At 42.1% G+C, this 6,619-nt stretch overlaps 1 non-coding gene across 1 annotated transcript; it reads right to left on the reverse strand.

Moving 5' to 3' along the window:
* Positions 1 to 2,470: 2,470 nt before the first annotated feature.
* Positions 2,471 to 2,544, reverse strand: trnat-ugu (transfer RNA threonine (anticodon UGU)). The gene has a single exon. It is a non-coding gene; the product is annotated as a tRNA-Thr (tRNA).
* Between the last annotated feature and the right edge of the window lie 4,075 nt (positions 2,545 to 6,619).

The following is a 6,619-nucleotide window of genomic DNA, read 5'->3' on the forward strand; positions in this document are numbered from 1 at the left end:
CTTTAACCAACTAAGCCACAGCACCTCCACAAGTTGTAACCCTGTTAAGTCTTAAATTGTCTTTTCCTTGTATAAGCTAAACATACAGATACTGACTGGCAGTATTGGGAGTAACGGCCTTTCCTAGCCTTGGCGGATCATCCTATCCAGTCAGTCTGCAGAAAGAGCTATAAGTACCTGGCAGGTCTCTCCCTTCAGCAGTTTGAGAACGCCAGCCACTCCTTCCCATTGGTGCTGATCATCCACATCTCATCACCCTCATAGAGCTATTGAAGCTCGGTCCACCAGGTGGACCACTCACCATTTGAACCAGACTGGGGAGAACATTTCAGGGCCCAGCACGGATCATGAGCCAACAACTATGGCCCAACAGTGCCTTCTCAAGTCCACTGTTCCTTCCAACATGGAGCATTCCAGATGTTGAGAATCTCTAGCAGCTGGATGTGCTGCCATAAAAAAATGAGAAGTGGTACCAGGTCAAGAAAAGACCAGGAGGCATAAGTCTGCTTGAAGAGAAGACTACGCGTGTGGAGGTGGACCGAATACTCCCACTATGCTGTACAGTTCCCTAACTCCCCGGCAAGGGAAAAGTACAACGCATAAAATTAAGTTAATGGGTGGATCTCTGATATCTATCGGCTATAATCTAGTCCTGCCTACTTTATTTACACAACACCAGAATACCCTCAACCCCCAAACACCCTAATTATCTCAATTTAGCTCAATAAACATGCTAATAAAATAAAAAGAAGACCATGGAATATATGTAACTGCTTAACTGTGTAACTAATTAAACAGGATGGACCATCTTCGTCCCCATCCCTTTCTGGCAGCCATATTTGATAAGAGGGCCAAGCAACAACAGGAAGCGTATGTGAAGTAGTAAGGGAATGTACTGTTTAAAGTCAGTGTGCAAATGTGTGCTGATGACTGTGTAACCCTTGAAAGCGACTTATCTTATCACCTCCCCTAAGCTACCCTCCACAACAAACAAAACAAAAACAATATCCCCAAAATCGAACTTACACCTCCATTGGGACTGCGACCTGAACGCAGCACCTTGGACCACGCTCAGCCATCCTGACTGAATATTCCAACGTGTAGTAGGATCTCTCACAGAAATAATATTGGTAAGTCAACTATGTCATGATATATATGTTCTCAGTCATCCAGGTCATACTTATCAAAGGAAGGTTTCCCTATTGTCAGCCCAAATATATGTGTGTTTATGCTGCTAAATGGAAGAAAGTCACCAGTGTGGAAAATGTGCTTGACAATGGCAGTACATTCGCGGATGTGAAGACATCTTACCGACTCTGTACCCCAATGTGCAATGCAGGCTAACCTGTGTGGGAATCAAGATCCACCAATGTTTCTGTCCAAAATGTCACCTGTGTCCAGACATGTCCCAACTAGATGGGAAATAGACTGACATTTGGGTCACCATTGTGGAAATATCTTCAATATGTTCAACTAAGTCTAAATTTGGAGCTCCTTTCAGTTAACATGAAGTACAGGTCACAGGTCAACATGCCACCACCAACATACTGTTTTCAGTCAAACAGCCAAGAATATTTTACCCGTTAGCCTAGATGTGGACAGTGTAGAGGTTGATTTTTTATTTTACCAGTACTTTGGTTTAAAACTTTCCACCAAGACTTGAACTCGGATCACTGGATTCAAAGTCCAGAGTGCTTACCATTACACCATGGACCCACTGTTCTAAAAAGCAACATTGGTTTGCCAGGCAGCTTCTTCCATAATATTAACACTTATGCTATGAAGGCACACAACAATCACTGCTAACTTAGTCATTTAGTAAACTAAGCGTTCACACAAGATGTGGAACAAAAAGTCAAGAATAGGTTTTTAAAGCTCTTGCCAAAAACAATGAATACAGCAGTAGATAGGTCTACTGTGTACCATGGTAACTTTACATGGGTTGATAAAGCAGATGCTCACAAAAGGTGCGCTGTACTTGCATTCAGCGGCCACGAGGAACCTGGTGTAAACAACTGACCAGAGTACAGTGCATTATTGTACTCTTTGGATACTTATGTGAATGTAGCCATATCTAAACAACAGAAAAGCATCCAAAATGCAAAGGCATATAGATTCTTCCTTCCTTTATTACAGCACATCAAAGATGTTAAAATCAGGCAGTCAGCGCACAAGGTGCCTTGACCGGTAAAGTTCATTTTATTTTACCTCTGACCTCAGTCAGCATCACATGCACCTAAACCCCACCCAACAGTGATGTCACAGGGTCCTGGTGTACACCTGGGCCACAATCAGCCCCCACAAAACAGGGTTTAAAAGCATTAAAAAATGGATTCAATCCATTTCCCTTTTGATATTTATGGCCCTCAACAGGCCACAACTGGGCAAATTAAATAATGCTTGTTAGCACAATAGCAAAAACATATAAACTCATTGTAGTGCAGATAACATAACATATTCACTGACAAGCAGGCACTGCTGGGATTTGGACCCAGGATCTCCTGTTTACAAGACAGGCGCTTTAAACCACTAAGCTACAGCGCCTGTGACAGACACCTGCCAGGTACTTATACCTCTTCGGCAACTGGCTAGTGGATAGGATCGATGCACCAAACTATTTTTGGGTTGAGAAACGGGAGACATGGAATGACAGCTCCAGCACTTGTTTTTAACAAGCCAGGTCTAGTTAGAGGGATTATATCTCCAACCTGTCCTGGTAACGCCTCAGGATCCCCCAGTCGCTCGGAAAAGGAAAGACGAAGATGGATGGATGGAATCCTGTTCTATAGCTCATTGTAATGTGTATATATATATATATATATATATATATATAAAAAGGTACAAGCTCTCAAGGAGTGTTTGTGGCATAGTTGGTCACAGTTCCTGTCTAGTAAACAGGAGATCCTCATTTCAAATCCCAGTAGCTCCTTGTTGTTGAAGCAATTACCTCAGATTGCATAACCATGTCAACCTAGTCCCAATACTACATATGAAATGCTGGAAGCAAATGAAAAATGTATTCCGTTTACACACAAAAAACTACATTAACACAGACTTAAGCTAACACATGCAAGTTTAAGCTACAATTTACACCTAGTTCATTCATCAGATTTTGTGGTTCTGTTTTATAGAAAGAACATCCTGTTATATCGCGTGATCATACATGAATTTGCGAGATCCCGTGGGTCCTTGTGACTTCACTGTCAGTCATGGCCTGCCACAAATCAAAATCAAAATCAAATTAGCTTTGTACCCAGGTATGACAGACATACCAGGAGCTATGGAACAGCGCCACCACACTTTTCTCCCTCGAAAGAAAGAAACAATGCAGACAGCAACAAAATTATATAACATATAATGCACAAGACAACACACAGTTCATGTGGACACATGAAGGAATGTTTTGAGGTGGCTTGGAGGGAGTGAGGAACACGTAAATCGAGGCAGTCAGACGGATACGGGGCGGGATGGGGTAGGTAGTGTTTGGTGTGTGTGTGAGACATTGAGTTGTGTGTGTGAATATGAGCGTCAGACTGTCTATGTTGTTAAAAGCTCAGTTCATCGGCGTGACCTTGGCAGATAAGCCAGTGTACAGGACAAGATCAGAGGCCAGCTGCCAGGTTGTTTTCCTGCTCGGGTGAAGGGTGAGTGTGGGGGGGCTGGGGAAATAGCTGATCAATTTCAATCCAAATTTAGCGTGACTCAATGTAATTTGTTCGAATCAATGTTCATCATTCAATTGTTACCGACTTCAGCGTCACGCGAGCATCCAGTTCATGTAATGATTTTGTCAGTCCTCTACCTTTTCTGCCAGTCCGGTGATCACACGAAGCACTCCACAGACTGGCCCTGATAGTATCAATCCCTTCTGCGCTTCGACGGTCCGGTCTGAGATGATGCGAGACAGTTCACGGACTGGTCAGCCCTTAGATGTAAAACCTTCATCCTCTCAATAACTCCATGTGGGCACTCTTTAAGTTCCCCAGACAGCATATGGGTAAATTTGCTGGCGGCTGTCTTACCAATTTTCCGATTGGTCAACGAGACGATGATCAGAGCCCCACCAACAGAATTCCATTATCCATATGTCTTCAACGTCTTCCACAGTCAGGACGTCCAGGCAGACCACCAGCCAATCCCCTTAGGAATCGCGAGCATAGCCTGCAGGGAATGTCCCCCTCCCCCCGGAAAGCATGTTTAGGTCAAGTACATAAGATCAAAGCAGGGCATAAGGTCAAAGTGGGGACATAAGATCAAAGCAGGGACATAAGATCAAAGCGGACATAAGATCAAAGCAGGGTACATAAGATCAAAGGGGGGACAAAATCAACTCATGTTGGAAGTGCCCAGTCAAAACTGAAACACTGGGGTGACCGAGGTTCTGGACCTAAGCTCTGGAATAGCTGCCCAGTGAGATGCTTATCATTACTGACCTGGGTCTTTTTAAATCAAGACTTAAGACGCATCTTTTTAAAGTGGCGTTTGGTACCTAGTAATGTGATGGCACAGTTGTATTGATTGTATTGTTTTATTTTTTTTATCTTTTACTTACTTTCTCATTCATTATTGTATTTTTGTTAGTGGTGTATTATTGGTTTTAAATCTGTGGTTTTATTTGTTGTGAAGCACTTTGGTTCACTTATCGGTTGTTTGTAAAGAGCTATATAAATAAAATACATTTACATTTACATTTTACATAAGATCGAAGGGGGACATAACATAAAAGCAGGGAAATAATATGAAAGCAGGGACATAAGATCAAAAAGGAAAAAATATCAAAGCACAACATATGATCAAAGCAGGACATAAGATCAAAGCGGGGACATAAGATCAAAGCGGGGACATAAGCTCAAGGGGGGGCATAAGATCAAATCAGGGACATAAGATCAAAGGGGGACACGATGAAACGGGGACATAAGATCAAAGTGGGGCCAAATTTTAAAGCAGGGACATAAGGTCAAAGCAGGGACATAAGATCAAAGCAGGGAAAAAATCAAAGCAGGGGACATAAGATCAAAAGGGGGACATAAGATCAAAGGGGGGATATAAAATCAAAGCGACATAAGATCAAAGCGGGGACATAAGATCAAAGCGGAGATAAGATCAAAGGGGAACATAAGATCAAAGCAGGGACATAAGATCAAGCAGGGAGATAACATCAAAGGGGGACATAAGATCAAATCAGGGGACATAAGATCAAAGTGGGACATAAGATCGAAGGGGGACATAAGATCGAAGGGGGGAAATAAGATCACAGAGGGAAATAATATGAAGCAGGGACGAAACATCAAAGGGGTAACATAAGATCAAGCAGGGTATAAGATCAAAGCAAGACATATAATCAAAAGCAGACATAAGATCAAAGCAGGGGACATAAGATTAAAAAGGTAAAAATAAAAGGCACGACATAAGATCAAAGAGGGCACATAAGATCTAGAGGCCATAACATAAAAGCGGGGGATGAGATCAAAGAGGGGAGATAAGATCAAAGGGGGGACATAAGATCAAGCAGGGACATAACATCAAAGCAGGGGACATAACATCAAAGGGGGGACATAAGATCAAAGGAGGACATAAGAGCAAAGTAGGACATAAGATCAAAGGGGACATAAGAACAAGCATGGATATAATATCAAATGGGAACATAAGGTCAAAGCATGGACATAAGTTCAAAGCGGGGAGGACATAAGATCAAAGCAGGACTACAAGAAAGAGGCAGGGACATAAGATCAAAGGGGGGACATAAGATCAAAGGGGGGATATAAGATCAAAGCAGGGCTAAGATCAAAGCGGGGCACAAAGATCAAAGCGGGGGATAGGAAGAATCAAGCGGGAGAGATAAAATCAAAGGGGGAACATAGATCAAAGCAGGTGACATAAGATCAAAGCAGGGAGATAACATCAAAGGGGACATAAGATCAAAGTAGGACATAAGATCAAAGGTGGGACATAAGATCGAAGGGGGGACATAATCGAAGGGGGGAAATAAGATCACAGAGGGACATAAGATAAAAGCAGAGAAATAATATGAAAGCAGGGACATAAGATCAAAAAGGAAAAAGATCAAAGCACGACATAAGATCAAAGCATGACACAATCAAAGCAGGGGACATAATTCAATGCAGGACATAAGATCGAAGTGGGGAAATAAGATCACAGAGGGACATTAAATAAAAGTAGGGAAAATAATATGAAAGCAGGGACATAAGATCAAAGGAGGAACATAAGATCAAATGTGGGAAATAAGATCGAAGGGGGACATAAGATCGAAGGGATAAGATCACGAGGGACATAAGATAAAAGCAGGGAATAATATGAAAGCAAGGGACATAAGATCAAAAGGAAAAAGATCAAAGCACGACATAAGATCAAAGCATGACATAAGGTCAAAGTGGGGACATAACATCAAAGCAGGGACATAAGATCAAAGTAGGACATAAGTTCAAGCAGGGTACATAAGATCAAAGCAGGGACATAAGGTCAAAGAGGACATAAGATCAAAGCATGGACATAAGATCAAAGCAGGGACATAATATCAAAGCAGGACATAAAATCAAAGGGGGGACATAAGATCAAAGGGGGACATAAGCTAAAAGAGAAATAATATGAAAGCAGGGGC

The sequence above is a fragment of the Etheostoma spectabile genome, unplaced genomic scaffold (assembly GCF_008692095.1).
Source record: "Etheostoma spectabile isolate EspeVRDwgs_2016 unplaced genomic scaffold, UIUC_Espe_1.0 scaffold00569711, whole genome shotgun sequence".
NCBI lineage: Eukaryota > Metazoa > Chordata > Actinopteri > Perciformes > Percidae > Etheostoma > Etheostoma spectabile.